Source organism: Notamacropus eugenii, chromosome 2 (genome assembly GCF_028372415.1).
Source record: "Notamacropus eugenii isolate mMacEug1 chromosome 2, mMacEug1.pri_v2, whole genome shotgun sequence".
Lineage (NCBI taxonomy): Eukaryota > Metazoa > Chordata > Mammalia > Diprotodontia > Macropodidae > Notamacropus > Notamacropus eugenii.
The window spans coordinates 320,686,115-320,702,851 of NC_092873.1; the positions used below are offsets into that span (position 1 = coordinate 320,686,115).

At 39.4% G+C, this 16,737-nt stretch overlaps 1 protein-coding gene across 6 annotated transcripts in view; it reads left to right on the forward strand.

Annotated features, from left to right (window-relative positions):
- The window catches only part of C1QTNF1 (C1q and TNF related 1), a 69,637-nt gene that overhangs the window by 45,853 nt on the left and 7,047 nt on the right, over positions 1-16,737 (forward strand). The window lies entirely within an intron of this gene.

A 16,737-nucleotide genomic window follows, 5' to 3' on the forward strand; every position in this document is an offset into this window, starting at 1 on the left:
CACTTCACCAGGCTCGCTTGAGGGGCTTTAGGGCTGCTGCTCATGCCTTGGAGAGTATGAGCTTTTGCGTGGGGGTACATTTGTGATACTGGAGATACAACATATGATGCCAACTGAGTGTCTTTGACTGCTGTGTAACACACTACACAACACACAACCTGCACACACAAGTTGACCCGGGACAAACAACCTGTGAAGATGTGTTTCTATCTATGTAGGGTGTGTCTGAGGGGGAGGCTCTAGTCACCATAAATGTTTTTCTGTGCACTCTGGTGATTTTCTGTCTTTAGACATCAATTAGCTGGGGAAGGGGGGAAGGATCCTTGCCATCTGTGCACTTTTTTTTCCAAAGGCAGCTCCTATCCCAGTCCCAGATTTCTTTGTAGATCATCTTAATCCCTCACCATGTGTCTTCCTGTGCTGATGACCCTATGTGACTCTATTTTGTAATTCCTCCACTTGGTATGAGGAAGCATGTTGATTCTCTAATCTCTCTCTCTCTCTCTCTCTCTCTCTCTCTCTCTCTCTCTCTCTCTCTCTCTCTTTCTCTCTCTCTCTCTCTCTCTTCCTCTCCCTCTCCTGTCTTTCTATCTCTTTCTGTTTTCTGTCTCTGCTCTCTTTTCCTCTCTCCTCCTCTTCTAGGTTTTAAAAACTGAGGAATTTTGTGTACATGAGAATGTCCTGCTTGAGCAACCTAAACTAAAATGTAAAGTTCCCTGAGAAAATGAATTTTCCCAAAGGCTAGATGTACCACAGGTCCCAGTGGGAAGTGTGTGACGTCCTTGGAAGTTCCTTTGCTCCTACTTTTTTTTTTTTTAACAGAGCAAAGAAACATAAGCTCTTCAAATGGTCTGCCAAGGCACACATGGCATCTTTGCAAATAAACGTGCTTATTCCTGTGTGTGCATATCTGTCTATATTTGTACAATTGCAGCTGCTGCTAGAGATCTGGTGCCATATTCTCACCTTGACACCATCAACAACTGGATCTGGGGACAGAAAGTTAGGAAATTCTTCAGTGGATCTGTTCAGTGTCCCAGGGAGAAGAGTGCTAAAGGATATCATCTTTTTCCTCTCCCATTCCCCTCTGGAAATATAGAGCTTTAAAGCAGTGAGAAAACTTAGGAATTATTTAGTCTAATCTCTTCATTTTTAAAAGATGAAAAAACTGAGGCTCAAAGAGATCAAATAATTTTCCAAGATGACTCAGTAAGTTAGTGGCAGAGTTGGGACTTTTGTCTTTGGATCTCATGTGCTTAGCTACAATACCTTGCACATGCAAACCACTTAATAGATGCTTGTGGGATTTAATTTAATTTTTTGTAGCTCCTAAGAAGTTATACCTCTGTGCTTGTGGAAAATTCCCTGTTGCGTAGGAAGGAGGAATTATGCTTTCTCTTACTTATGGATCTTATCTCATCTCCTCTCTCTATTGAATGGTACTCTCACCTCCACCTTGCAAAAGGTTAGGGGATGTGCCTCTCAAAAGGTGACCTTTGCAGTTTAAAATGAGGGAGCTCGGAGTGAGAGGCAGAACTACTGGACACTAGGGCATACATATTTTAGATCGAAGCGCCCTCTTCCTGCCAGTGTAAAAGTTCTCTGTCCTGGTGATGTAGTTAGTGTGACAGGTACATACAGCTGCTGAAGGTCACTGATGTCCACTGGGAGTGACCCAATCCAATACTCTCACAGGAAGGGAACATCTGGCCCTCTTCATTCCTAGGCTGTAGCTTCCCTATTCAATCTAATAAGTATGGAACATTTTTTTTCCCCTGAACATGCTTAGTTTTTGTTCTTGGTTCCCTCCTCTCTCCCTCAGCTGTAATTAGTATGACTCATAAACCAAATATTCTGGCATTGAACTTTGTCCATCAAAACAAAGATAAAAAGAATTTTGTAGGCACAATCATGCTGCCAAGTGTCTACATTATACACTCGCCACTGTTTCGCTTGTCCTCTATTGCCAGTACCTGGTGTGTCTCTCTGTTCCTTGGGTTGATGGTAGCTGTGGCTCCAAGGACCAGATGGGTCATGTGTTGGGCCTATACCAATGGGGTGACTGTAACAATGGGAAAAACTGGGAAGGTGGAAGGGTCAAAGAAATGTTTCCCCACAGCTGTTTTATTTTGTAATTTGTATAAAGGAGAAAATAACAAACTCACATGTCTGTCCACCTGTCTCATCCTTGACAGTCTGAAGAATTCCATAGAAATTTAAGAAGGAAAGGTCTGATACTAAAGGCTCATTTGGTAATGAAGTATGGGAGTAACCGTTTCTCCAGAGTCTTAGCTCTGGTTTTCTTCTGGCTTAGGTCTGTAGCATTCTCCTTATACTAGGTTTGAAATGAGACAGTTAGTCACTCTGGGATAATGACATGCTTCTCTCAATGCAAGAAATCATTTGCATTCTTTGGATGCTAACTTCTGAAAGACCTTTCCAAACCTCAGGAACTTTATTCTGTTTCTCTTGTCTGTAACCAAGGCAGGTAGATTGTGCAAGGAATGAAATATTGGGTCTGTAGTAAGGAAGACCTGAGTTCTATTCTGACCTCAGATTCTTAGCTGTGTTACCCTGGGTGAGTCACTTAACCTCTGTTTGCCTCAGTTTCCTCATCTGTAATATGGGAATGACAATAATAATCTCTACCTCCCAGGGTTATTATGAGGATGAAATGAGATGTTTGTGAAGTGCTTAGCCTAGCACCTGGCATACAGTAGGTGCTTAATAAATGATTGTTCCTTCCTTCTTGTTTATTTCTGCAGGTGACTTGGTATAGGACTACAAAACTGCTGTTTTATTGTATAACTCATTTCTACCTTCCTTAGTTCTTAGTCACATTTCTGTGTCTGCTCTCTACAAGGTTTGACTATAAACATGGAAGTGAAAAGTGAGTGTTTTGGGCTTTCCTTTCTGCTGATCCCTAGAGTGAAGTATTGGGACTTTCACTGCTTGAACACATCTCTTTGATCCTGTTTCTTCTCTGTGTGAAGATACTGTGTGTGTGTGTGCACGCACACGTGTGTGTGTGTGTGAGAGAGAGAGAGAGAAAACATTAATCCCCTTACAGAGAAAAAAACCTATCTCAGACTTTCCTTTACAATAGTAACTAAATTATGCTTATTAACCAGGCAAGATAAGTAGTCCTCTCAAGTATTTTATAATATGGTTAAATCTCCATATTCTTGTTCATGCTTGCTTTTCCTAACTGGGCTTGGCATCCCTGCTGGCACAGTCTGGCTTTAAAGAGTGTGGCTGAGGTATGTACAGGTTTGTCCATAGCAGCAGAAAAGTTTTGGGGTCAGGTATAATGCCCCTGAAATATCTTTGACAGGCTTTGGAGCAATCCTTAACCCAACAACTACTGTGTGGTGAGCTGGAAGCAGAAGTTCTCTCTGTTTCCAGGCCTTGCTTTTTTCTTCTGCAAGACTGGTGCTAAAGACTCTGAACTGCATTACAGTAGAACAGGATGTGCTCAAAGTGTATGCCCATCTCTCTGGCTCCTGCAGGAATTTTCCTTGAAATGAAATGGAACAGAACAAGAGGCAGGGAGACCAATGGAAAAAAGAGAAAGGAAGGAGAGAGAGAAAGAGGGAGGAGGGAAGGATAGTTCAAATATTGTTGTTGTTGGCCTAGGGCAAAGTTCTAATTTTTGCATCCCTCCAAAAAAAAAGCCCCTTTCGGCTTTGGCTACTAGTCCCCATGTGGAATATTTGGCAACTAAACACAGGAGAAGTGGATTATATTTCCCAATAGTTCAGATTTATGAAAGCCACCCAGGACTGACGTTTTCCTGAGGTACTTGGGCAAGAGGCACGTAGGTTCTTGGTCATAAGATGTTCCAATTATGGACTCTATTCCAAAGGTTTCTGTGTGTGTTCTCCAGATTTAGTGCCTTGCAACACACAGTACTTTTCTTTTTGGTCTACATATAATGATGATGATGATGATGATACCTATTGTTGATTGTTTCAAAGCCTTGGATTTGGTTCCACGCTCATGACTTATTTATGTAATACAATACTGTACATGAAATAGAAACAAGTACAGTATAGTGAAAGTGCTAGAGTATTTTATACTTTTCATCTACTTGGAAAACTGTTCTCTATTTAAAAAACATGCTAACATCATACAATCATGTCAAGAACAAATTATAGAAAACATATTTTTCAGAGAGACAGTGTAAGCTCATTATGGTTTGCCTAACCTAATATCTCCTTTACTCAAAATTCCTAAATTTTGACTTCCAAATTAAAGAGGAAGTCAAATCAAAGCATCTTATAAATTAGTTAATGTACACAACTGACATCAAGCATATGGTCTCACCACAAAATATATTAAACACTTCATCTCATGGAATCTTTCTCCAATGATATAAAAATGGTATTTGGACTTGGCTTAACATAGGCTAAGAAGAGGTTTCCAGCTTTAAACTGGAGGTCACATTGAATTGGGTAAAGATGATACCTACAAATGCCTTGACCTCCTGTAGGCAAGATACATTGAATCAAAAAATATCGAGAAGGGTAAGATTGAATATTAAGAGACTTATTGGCAATGTTTTAGGTTCATAATCTTGAAGTCATCCTTGGTGCCTCATTCTCCCTCATCCTACATAGCCCATTGCCAAATCATGCCATTCTTGCCTCTATAACATATCACACATTCTACCCCTTCTCTCTCCTCATGTATCTACCACTTTAGTTCAAAACTTTATCACCTCTTACCTAGAGTATTATTGTAGCATCCTCATTAGTCTCCATCCAAAGTCTCTCACCACTCCAGTCTGTCCTCCACATAGGGATCAAAGTAATTTCCTCAAGTGCAATTCCCCTATTCAATAAATTCAAATGACTCCCTATTGCTTCTAAGATAAAATATAAATTCCTTTGTTTAGCTTTCATAGCCCTTCATAACCTGAACTCAACCTATCTTTCTAACCTTATTGTACATTAAGACTTATCCCATATTCCGCCATTCAGACAAACTGACCTTCTCTCTGTTCCTCATACAAGACATTCCATTTCTGAATCTATGTCTTTGAACTGGACAGTACCCATGCCTGGAATATATGTCTCTGTCTCTGTCTCTCTCTCCATAATATACATCAAGCATCTCTTTCCACATGCAATCTTTGCTGATGCTCCCAATTGCTAATGCCCTTCTTCCTTAACTACCTTGAATTTATTCTCCTTCTGTTTATTCTATATATACTTATATAAGTACTCGTTTTCTGACCTATTATAATCTAAGTTCTTGGGTACAGAGATTGTTTCATTCTTTACATTTGCACTATCTTGAATTGCCTGCCACAAAGAAGGAGCTTAATAAATGCTTATTAATTGGTGTTGTCCTGAAATAAAGCTAAATGGAGAGAATACATTTAAAACTGTTAATATTTTTGTTATATTAGCCTTATTGTTCACTTTTGGAAATATAGAATGAATCATAACAGATTTGGAAAGTATCCTAACAAAAACTTGTACATTAACTGACTATAGATACACTACCATAAGGCAGTAAAAAAAAAAGAGAAAGAAGACAAACATTGTTGTACCACATGACAAGCATGTCAAAAACCGACAGAAAAACTTTTGGAATAAGAAGGCAACACTTCACAGAACAATAGTAAAGGCTAGCAATATGTACATGACATTAGATTTGTCAGATGTAGCTGAAAGTCGTTTTGCTCCATAAAGAGGTTTATGATGACAATTCAGGGACAGGTCATTTGACAAAAAAATTACAGGAAGGTTATACTTAAGGAGATTTATTAATCAATGTAGATTATATAAAGACATGTTAGAAACTATGCAAATGTATCCTTGCAGGATGCAAAAATTGGACCCCTATCAAATACCTAAAAAGACATTTCCTGGTGGTTAGAATAATATAACCCAAGTTTGGTGTCTTTCATGGACCAATAAATCCCCATAGTTGAAACTCAAACCTCAAGAATATCCTGAAGAAATCAATCAATAAACTGGACGGGAATTGCATCATTATCAGAAACTTCCCTGTTGTCCACAATCACCCACCATCACACTGATCCATAAAAACTTAAGAACAATGTTTTTAAAAGATGCCGCCATGCCACATACCTACAATTTCCAAACTTCCTAGAAAAAAAAAACTTTGAAAGTATAGACACTTAGCAGAGGAGATAAAAATCATATGGGAATTAGGATGAGGTATATGTCATTCCTATGGAGTTGTACTGACAATGCTTTAATTTTATAGGTGAGGAAACTAAGAGAGTTAAAGTGACTATCATAATCACACAGCTGAAGCAGAGCTTTAATCCAGTTCTTCCTGCCTCCAAGCCTAATGCTCTGTTCACTAGGCCATTCTGGGTCTTGTATATGAAAAAGTCTAATATGGGTTACTACAAAAATATGCAATATATGGATCTAGGTAAGCTTGTGGATAATAGATCTTCTTCATTGTGGTGTTAATCTTATAGAATGTGATCTCTGCAAGACTGAGGATCATGCCTCTTTTAATAATAAAAATAACTCACCTATTTAGCATTTTAAGGTTTACAAAGCACTACTTCACTGCATTCCTATGAGATAGATAGCACAGGTTTTATCATCTCTGTTTTATGGGTGAAGAAACAGCTATCTTGGGTTGGAGCTGACTCAGGTTGGTTTGGAAGGAAGTGGGATACTCATAGACCATGGAGAGGATACTCAGCAAGGATACAGCACTGGTTCAGTAGACACAACCATTCTTGAATCCATACAGAAGTGCATCCGGTCAAAGGGTCAGAAAAATGTATTGATTTACATGGCAGGAGACCATCCATCCTGTCTGAGGGACACTAACTCCTTGTGGGCTGTCTTTCTTATGTGTTAGGCAACTGCAAAGTCATGTCAGTGGCTCCAGCCCTGGTCCTCTTGAACAGTCATGGCTCAGAGGAAGTTTGACTTGACTTTTGGGAGAAAACTAGTCCTGCCTATATAGTAAGAAATAATATTGCTTTTACTACAGAGTTTAATTGATCTTGTGTCCAAGATCACACTGCTAATCAGAAACTGAGAGAGTGCAACTTCATATATAATTGGTGTTCAATAAAAGTAGCTATACTTATCTGGGGGACTGTTGTGCTCTCTAAAGTGAACTGGCCCTACAAAAATCATGAAACTCATCTTCTGGTACCTGTCTGCTTTCTTTGCTTTACTTTCTACCCTCTTATCATTTTCCTTACTTCCTTGAAGCCACTCTCTCAAGGACTATAGTACTTTATAGTACTACATGCTGACTATTTGCAAGATTGGGGATATAAAGGAAAAAATAAAAAAATATTCTTTGCCTTCAATGAGCTTCTATTTTTACAGGGCCTTCTATGGCAGAACCTCCATGTTCGCCGTTTAAAAAAATATTTTTTATTGAATTAATAAGCGTTCATTTTCTCTTCTATTCCATTCCTAATTCCTTCAAGATATTTTCTTAAGACATGATCTTAAGGCCTTTCACCATCCCTGTTGCTTATCCCTGCATGCTCTCCAGCAACCTCAGTAGCACTCAGTGCTTACAATGCATGCCAAATACTTAATTTGGGGATCTCTCCAACTATGCACACTCTTCCTCCAGCTAGGAGACTGACCCTGGAAGCCAAAGGGGCATTTGAGGGTATGGGTATATATGAATATATAGGGATTGTTGTTTTAAGTTCCAAGCTGGTTTATATTTATGTGTTATCCTTAGATAATGATTTGACCCAAGTTGGTGCACAAAACAACACCAACTCCCAAGCTCATTACATGGATCTAAACTCTGCTTACTGCTTGTGTAAAAGCAAGAGGAGGAGAGGATTGTTATGACCAAGGTATTATACTGTTCTATTTATTTCATAGAGGCTTGACCTATGCATGGAAAAAGAGGAGAAAAGTCTAATGAAGAGCAAAGGTACATTATGGTCCCAAACTGAATAGGTCAGGTAGAATGAAAACAAAGGAAGGAAGGAAATAAGCATTTATAAGCACCTACTATGTGCTAGGCACTGTGCTAAATTTAGAATTTTAAATTATAACTATTATTTTATTTGATCTTTACAACCCTATTGTGTTATTATTGTCTTCATTTTACAAATGAGAAACTGAGGCAAGCAGAGGTTGACTTGCCCAGCATCACAAAGCCAGTAAGTGTCTGAGGTTAGATTTAAATTCAGGTATTCCTGAATCTAGGCTCAGCTTTCTATCCACTGTGCTACCTAGCTGCCCCCATGAGTTAACTTAGTCATGCTTCCTATATCCTCCATAGGAACAAGATTAGACCTACTGCCATACTTTCAAAAGCCAAGAAGTCTACGACATGATCTGATGGCTCTAAACTGAATCTTTATTATTGATTATTTTGCTACATTGACAGTGATACTGTAATGGATCCATGGCTTTTTGTAGCATATACTTGAAAGATAAAAAATAAACCCTCTTAATTGTTTTTGTTATGTGGTTACAATGGATATTCGGTTTGTCTTATTTGCAGTTAGAAGCAGAATAAAATTCTATCTTCTAGGCAGCTTTACTTGGTGGTGATTGGAGGATTGGGAGCCGATAAGGTTTGGGGGGAGGCTCCAAGTCTTGGAAGAGCTGGTGAAAGCTATTTTTGTTCCTGGTATCAGTCAATCAATCAATAATCCTAGTAGAGTTCTGGATACATAAAGCCTTACGAATAACCAAAACACTTTACTACCCTTCACTGTGGGAGCTGTCAGGTCTCAAAAGTGTCACCAGCTACTGATGAGAGCAATCAGTCATAGACAAGACAGAAGTCTATCTTTTCTCTGACAAAGAGTCTCATTAGAAATCTTCTTTTTCCTATCCTAGCTCTAACACATGGGTTTCTCTGATAGAAAGTAAGGTTCCTGCTTGAGAGCTTGAAGCTAGGAGGTAACATGAGGACATCTTTTTTACCAGAGGAAACTGGTGTTTCTACTGGGATGGAATAATAGGGTAGAAAGCCAAACTGGTACGCAGAGCTGGCAGAGCTCACTCTAACAGTGAGATCAGTCTTGGTCCTTAGACTTCCAGGCGATCCAAATTCTCTTCAGTGCTTTGAACGGAGTAGACTCACCATGTACTGTGGAGGTTTTTGATTCGAAGAGCATGAAATTTCAATAGGAGAAAGTGGGGACTTTATAAGGCAGGGGGAAACTTTGCTTAGACCCTTGTGGGACCACTGATATCTATCTACAAGGCTGTCTTTTCTCCCTCTTTTATGTTTGCTATAGACCAGACCAGAAGGAAGGAAACCACTGGTTGACAAACCAGAAATCAGCTCAAGAGTATCCTCTCCCTACCCTTAGTCTTACAATGAATAGTTCTAACAAAAGAAACTCCTGTCCCCCTTCTCATCTCAACTAATCGTTCCTTTTCTAAAGATAGAGAATTTTTTGGAAACAGTAAAAAAAATAGAAGATTCAGAAAATGAAACATATCAAAACCTCAAAATCTCAGTTGTTTTGGTGAGACCAGGCAATTATCTGTTTATATGGCACACACACACACATATACACATATATGAATACGTATGTATGTATGTATGAGTAAATCACCAGGTGGCACTGGTAATCAAGATTGAGCTGTCAGTCATCTCCTGAGCCAAAGGACCTGTCTGGGTATGCTCAAGCAAATCATCCACCTCTTTTCCTGTTGATGGAGCTTTCCTCCTGCTTATTTTTCCCTCCAGGACCTAGTTTTTTCCGCCTAAGTAATTTGTAGGATCTTGATTTATTTTTCAAACTCCATGTGCCAAATATCTGCTGCCAGAAAAAAAAAGAGGGGAGGGAGAAGGAAAATGCCTATATTTTGCTCACTCACAGCTTGGGGTTAGTATCAGCATACATTTTAAAGCCTTCAGATTTTGAATTTTGGGATCCTTTGCCAGGCTTGCAACAGTCTAGTTCTAGGTTCCCCTCAGGGGTGTAGTAGAGCCAACTCTATTGTTAAATTTTCAGTGTGAGCATTTATACTTCAGACATAAGCAAATGCTCCCAATCTGTACTTCAGTTATTGTTTGGTTGATTGTCTAGCCCAGGGGTGGGGAACTTGCGGCTGTGAGGCCACATGTGGCCCTCTAGGTCCTCAAGTGTGGCCCTTTGACTGAATCCAAACTTCACAAAACAAATCCCCTTAATAAAAGGATTCTGTTCTGTGAAATTTGGATTCAGTCAAAGGGCCACACTTCAGGAGCTAGAGGGCCACGTGTTCTAGACTTGTTCTAGACTTGTTCTAGACTTAAGAAAGTGTGATGGAGAAGATGTTAATAAGGCAGATTAAATTTAAAAGTGTGTCCTATGTACATTTTCCTGGTGAACTAGTTGTTAAACACCACTGATCTTCATGCTTTACCCTAATGGTTCTGTCCCCATGTCTAGCCATTCATATGTTTGGATCAAATATTTGTCATTTTAAAGGAGGGAATACTTTCTCTTTTGTAATCATTAAATGAAACACACAGTGAGTTTAGCATTTCTGCTGTTCAACAGAGTTTTATGGTAGGTAAATAAAATCTAACCTTCGAATAATAGATATGAAACAAACAAGAATGCACTTGGACTGGAAGAAAGGATAAGCAACTTGACTAGAAAGGGAAAAGGGATAGTTCTGACCCATCAGCCAGCTGTCATCACTCTAAGGCTGCAAGTCCTCGAGATGCTCCTCTCATTGGTACCTGGTCATAGCACGGGATCAGTATTGCTTTCCAACAGGTCCTCACTCGATGGCTCCAAATTGTGGGTTGAGTGTATCTCTCCTGTTGTGACAGCTTCCTTCTCCATTTTACTCACCTTCACTCCTTCTATTTGCTCTGTCTTCCATTTTCATCTACCCACAAGTCTCTTCTGGGAAAGTCAGAGTTAGTGGTACTCTGGGTAGTCTCCCACTAGGTTAAATCCAAAGCTCTTCAGAGCTTAGGAAACCCTAATGATAAATGAAAACAAAACACCACAAAAACTCTGTTCCTGCCCCCCCTAGTTCCAGGACCAAGCGCTTGGGAACAACTCAAAATCTGAGTTGCCATATAGCAGCAGAATTAGGTATTAAATGGTTTTCTGGAGACGTAAGCAAATATCATCCATCAACTAAAAGCTGCTCTCCCTCTCTTCACCTCCTTCACTTTGGTAAATGAACAATTAGTGTGATGAGTGAACTCTCTGGGGAAGACGGAAAGAACTACTGAAAGGTTTTCTTCCCCTTATCTTAGAGAAGACCAATGGGGTTGCATCTTTTCTTCTTTCCCTCAAATCTGAATTCGAGAGACCTCTTGAAACAGCAGGAAAGTGTGAGTGTTTTTATGACTGTTCAAGGCAGGTAGGTGGGTAAACTTGGGAGTGGTCGATTAGCCAGAGCTGCAGTAGTGCAAAATCTACTACATCAAGGAAATATCCAAAGTAAGCGGAGTCTGACTGAGAGATAGGTACCCTTAGCCCACTGTGCATATGTCAATCCTATTATTCTTTTAATGGCATCAGCTAAATGTTGAATGGGCAGGAGGAACTAGTGATCATGTAAAGAAGTCTCTCACTAGAGAAGAACCATATTCTTGGGAATGATGACATAACGTTCTCTACTTCCTAGATATTCGCATATCTAAAGGTGTGTTGTTACTTTGGAAGGACGGGCATGCCCTCAATGAATTGGCATGACTTCCAAACACCATAGGAACTCTCCTTTTGAAAAAATCTTGAGTCTGTGGAATATTCTTTTCAATATTTCCTTAATAAGAAACCTATATCCTTTGAAGTTTGATTTAGAGAAGCCATAATGCATAGTAGAAGGAGCATTCAGAAATTTCACTTTATACCCTGCAAATGGGCAACAATGACAAAATATGGAAACAGTTAATGTTAGAGGGGCTATGGAAAGACAGGCACATGGATAAGCAGTTGGTGAAGTTGTGAATTGGGAAAGTTATTCCAGAAAACAATCTGGAATCCTGTAGAAACATGACAAAACTATTTGTACCCTTTGATCCAGATACTGGGTAGATAGCTCAAAGAGGCTAAGAGAAAACAAAACAAAACAACAATAGAAAAAATCCCAAATAGACCAAAATATTCATAGCAACGCTTTTTTTGGGGTAGCAAAAAACTGGAAACAAAGTAGGTACCCAGATGGCTAAACAAACAGTGACATGTAAATTTGATAGAATAATGATTACTCAATAGGAAATCACAAATATGAGGAATTCAAAGAAACCTGGAAAGACTTGGATGAACTTATGCAGAGTGAAGTAAGTAGAACCAAGAAAATAATGACTATAATGCCCGCAGTAATATAAGGGACAACAGGTTTAAAAGATATCAGGATTCAAATCAGCTCAATGACCAAGTAACTCCAGAGGACTCATAGCACCCTTTCTGTGGCTCACTCTGCCATCTCACACTCACACTTGCATTTTGGAAGCCCTAGAAGAGTGATGGCTACTACTTGCTCAGGATTCTAGGAGTAACCCTCAGGACTGTGCTGCTAGCATTGTTTTTATTTAGTCGAATCTCCTCACACGAGTATTCCCCAATAATAGCCAATCAACAAAACTTAATTAGCTACTGGAAAATCTTTATTGAAAAGTTAGAACAAGATCAGTTGGTACAAAATATTTTCCCCAAACATTGGGACACACTTTCCCATAAATGCACATAATGTCCATGGGGAGAGTTGACTCAGTCTTAACGCATAATGGAAATAAGGCACACATGTGGAGAACACATGTGACCAAGGGGTACCTCCCAGTTCCTGGCCCTGGAAGCCCTTTTCTCTGTTGAATTCTCATGAAGTTTCCCTTAAGGCCATGGCTGGAACTTCCCTCTGCAACGAGAAGCGGTACTCCCAGAAGCTGCTGCCATCCTTGTCTGTTGTAGGTATTTGCACTGCTAGTGGACAATGCTACTGCCACCTTTCATATCTGACCCCTGGATTTTCCAAATGCACAGGGTCAATTTCATAATGCTTTTTCATCTGAGATCAGGAAAGAACATACACAAAGAGACAGAGGTGGCCAAGAGCTCACTTCTGCCAAGGCCAAGTGGCAGACAAACCACTTTTTCCCCCTAACCTCATTCCCAGAGGCAATTCAAAGTAATCCCACCTCATCAAAGGAAAGTCTTTTGAAGTCACAAATGGTTACTGTATTGATCAGAATTCTGATGTCTTTCGAGGTAGCAGTGTGGTAAAGTACAAAGAGTTTTGCCTTTGGAATCAGAGGACTTGGGTTGGAATCTGGCTCTACGTGTCACTCCATCAATAAATCAATAAACATTTAATAAGCGCCTGCTATATGTCAAGTGCTCTGCTAAGTGCTGGGGATACAAAAAGAGACAAAAGACCAAACCTTCCCTCAGGGTGTACAATTTAATGGGGGAGATTACATGCAAACAAAATATATACAAAGTAGTCTATATATAAGATAAACAGAGATAATTAACAGGGGGAAGGTATGAGAATTAAGAAGAGTTGGGAAAGGCTTCTTGTAGAAGGCAGGATTTTAGCGGGAACTTAAAGGAAGCCAGAGATGTCATTAGTTGGAACTGAAGAGGAGAACATCAGGCATGAGGGACAGCCAGAGAGAATGCTGCAACCCAAGAGGTGGAAGTGTCTTTTTTCATAGAACAACTCGGAGGTCAGTGTCACCAGATTTAAGATTACTGTTGGGGAGTAAGTTGTAAGAAAACTGGAAAGGTAGGAGGGGGCTAGGTTTTGAAGGACTTTGAGTGTCAAACAGGGCATTTTTTATTTGTTCCTGGAGGTAGTTAGAAGCCACTAGAGTTTACTGAGTAGGTGTGGGTATATGGGTTTTGGGAATATCATTTTAGCGGCTGAAAGGAGGGTGGGTTGGAGTGGAGAAGAGAGTGTCTTCTTTTCTCTGACATGTAAATAAATACATAAGAAAATGCAAAAGACAATAATAAATACATAAGAAGAATACAATATTTTATCCCCCAAGTTCTTGTTTCTTGTCTGAGGGACACTACCTCATTTGTAAAACAAAGACAGTTGATTAATCCTGAGCTCAGTGAAGGATCTTTCCTTTCCCAGTTGAAGTAGCCAGTTTTACCTAGTGCTCTAGGCTACCTTGGTCTCATCCATCACTCAGGTATCTCCAAGGAAGTGATCTTCCAGAATCTTATCAATTATTTTACATTTACGATGCAAATCATTTCCAACAATCAAAGAAGAGAGTCCTTCCTCCACAAATTTTTAAAGTGTCAGAACTAATGTCATAATCATCACACAATGAAAAATGACACAACTCATCTGGATAAACTGATGAAAGCAATCTTGTTGCTGTATACAGTGACACTAATAAAATGATTTTTTTAAAAAACCATGCATAAGACCTTTATAAATTTTCTCTCTTCCTTTCCTCTTGATAAAGTTTGATTTTTCCTCACAGTTTTGGACTGGGAGCACAAGAGATCTACGTTCGATTGCTAATATGATACAATAGAACACAAATTACTTGAGAACAATAATTTTGATATGATTTCATTATGTAACAGCAATAGTCATATGTGTCTGTCACTCAAAACCTTGACCAGATCCAATTGGATTGAGTTGGTTTCCCCATTTTTAGTGAGTTCTCTGCCAGTTGATTGTTGGACTTAGTTCCATACAGATGTATTTCATTTGTTTCATTTTTATTCTGTGGTTTTAAACAATGTGTGTTATTCAAAGAAATGTGCAAAAGTTATAGTTCTTAAAGAGCATATTTCAATGACTGTTAGAGGTATTGAAGTGGCTACTGGTGTTTGAAGGATCAATCAAGCCTACCATGGAATAAAGTCGGTTACATCAAAACACAAACTGAACAGTTGACAAAAACAATGCCAAGAACCCACCAAGCTATTGTTAGGTGAAACAGTCTAATTAATCTTCAGGAAAGAAGTAAAGACCTTCAGAGGGACCTAGAACCTTGAGCAGTTATTACTGATTCCTCTATAGTGAGGCATAGGTCTTTCAAAATTAGAAAAACAGTGAGGATGCCAGAAAACATGTAGAACAATTTGTTCCAATGGCTATGAAGGAGGCTGAAACAGGCATGATGGAGCACTTATTGCTTGATCAGACATGGAAGATGCCAAGATCATCCACTGCACCCCAGGCCATCAACAGTTATCCTGAATTTTGTCTTGCCACTGAATTTTGATGAAAGAGAGTGAGGCTGATGACTGTACAACTCTGTCTCATTTAAATTCAATTCACTCATGAGTCAAGATATCACCTGTGATGTTAATAATGTTCAAAACATTACAAGAAGAGAAAAAACCACTCTTGCTATAAAAAAATTGCTTATTACGGGAAAGATAATACAAAATATGGAGTACTAAGCCTTCTCAAAGGTAATTTTTACTGACAGAACTCACTTTTTCCACTGAAGATCATATGAATACCAGAAGTCATCTAGATAACCCTGTAAAGTTTGAATGTCTTCACTAGACACCCACCCCCAAATTTTGGGTGATTTTTTTTATTTCCAATAGGCCATTGAGGGAATAAGTATATTGATATGTTGAGGACAGTAACTGTTGTAGAATGACAGGAATTCCCCCAAAGAGGTAAAATAATACAAACACATCTTTGTACCTTGCCATAAAAAGTTAAGAAAGTAATGAGAGAGAGAGAGAGAGAGAGAGAGAGAGAGAGAGAGAGAGAGAGAGAGAGAGAGAGAGACAGAGAGAGAGAAACTCCTTTCAGTGTTGTAGGAACTCACTTGATTTAAACCCCATAGAAAACCTGTGTGGGCAGGGCCAATCTCAAGACTGTTCCCTGGTATTTTAAATCTGATATTAGAATGGAATGAGACACCTGTTGTCATTCAACAGTTAACAAAAGGAGATTTACTTAGCCACAGAAGGATAAGGATATTCAACAAGGATATGTATTGAGGATACTGCAAGTTGATTCATCTGAGTGAAGCTACTCTGCCTCTGAAATTGCTTGAGGTGGTCCACCAGCCAAGCATTAGAGAGCACCTGGAGTTCCTTGTGGCTCTTTTGTACTCAGGCAACCTAGAAGTATTGTTAACAGCCCAAAGTTTAATTCCCTGAGAATTTTGTCTCAAGGATTGTTTCAATACCTTTGGAGGAAAAAATTAGCTTAACTTGCATGGAGGTGATGGATTTGGGATCTGAACCACCAAAAGGAAAAGATAAAAAAATCCTGAACATTCCCACGTGGCCCAGGTCCCTGGTGTTCCCTGGGACACCTGACCCTTCCCTTCCTTTCATTGTGGCCCTGGTGTTTGCACCTGACCCCACCCTGGACTCCTTGATTCCATCTAGACCCCTTCCATGGTCCTTCTCTGTTACCTCCCAGTCAGCCCAGACCATTTGGCCACTCTTATATCACATCCAGATCTTCTCTGTTCTTCTGAATACAATGTCCATCTTGTCTCCATTAACATGCTCAGATTCCTTAAGAGTCTGGCCAATGCTCAGATTCAATCTGGCCTGCTTGTTAATACAAGTGTCACAAATATGGCAGATTCTCAAAATTCTTAAAATCTCGCCCACCCTTACCAGTTTTCTAATAATCCTTGTCTTTAGCTGAAAGAAACTTTGGGTCAAATTCATTCAAGGCAAACTTGCATCATTTGCCCTTGAATTTCGGGGTCCCAGTATCCCCAGACCTCAACAGAGATAAGGGGTTAGGATATAACTCCCACCACAAAAACTGTGACCTATAATTAAAGCTAGACTTTGATATATACTTAATATCCAAAGGAATGTGTTGG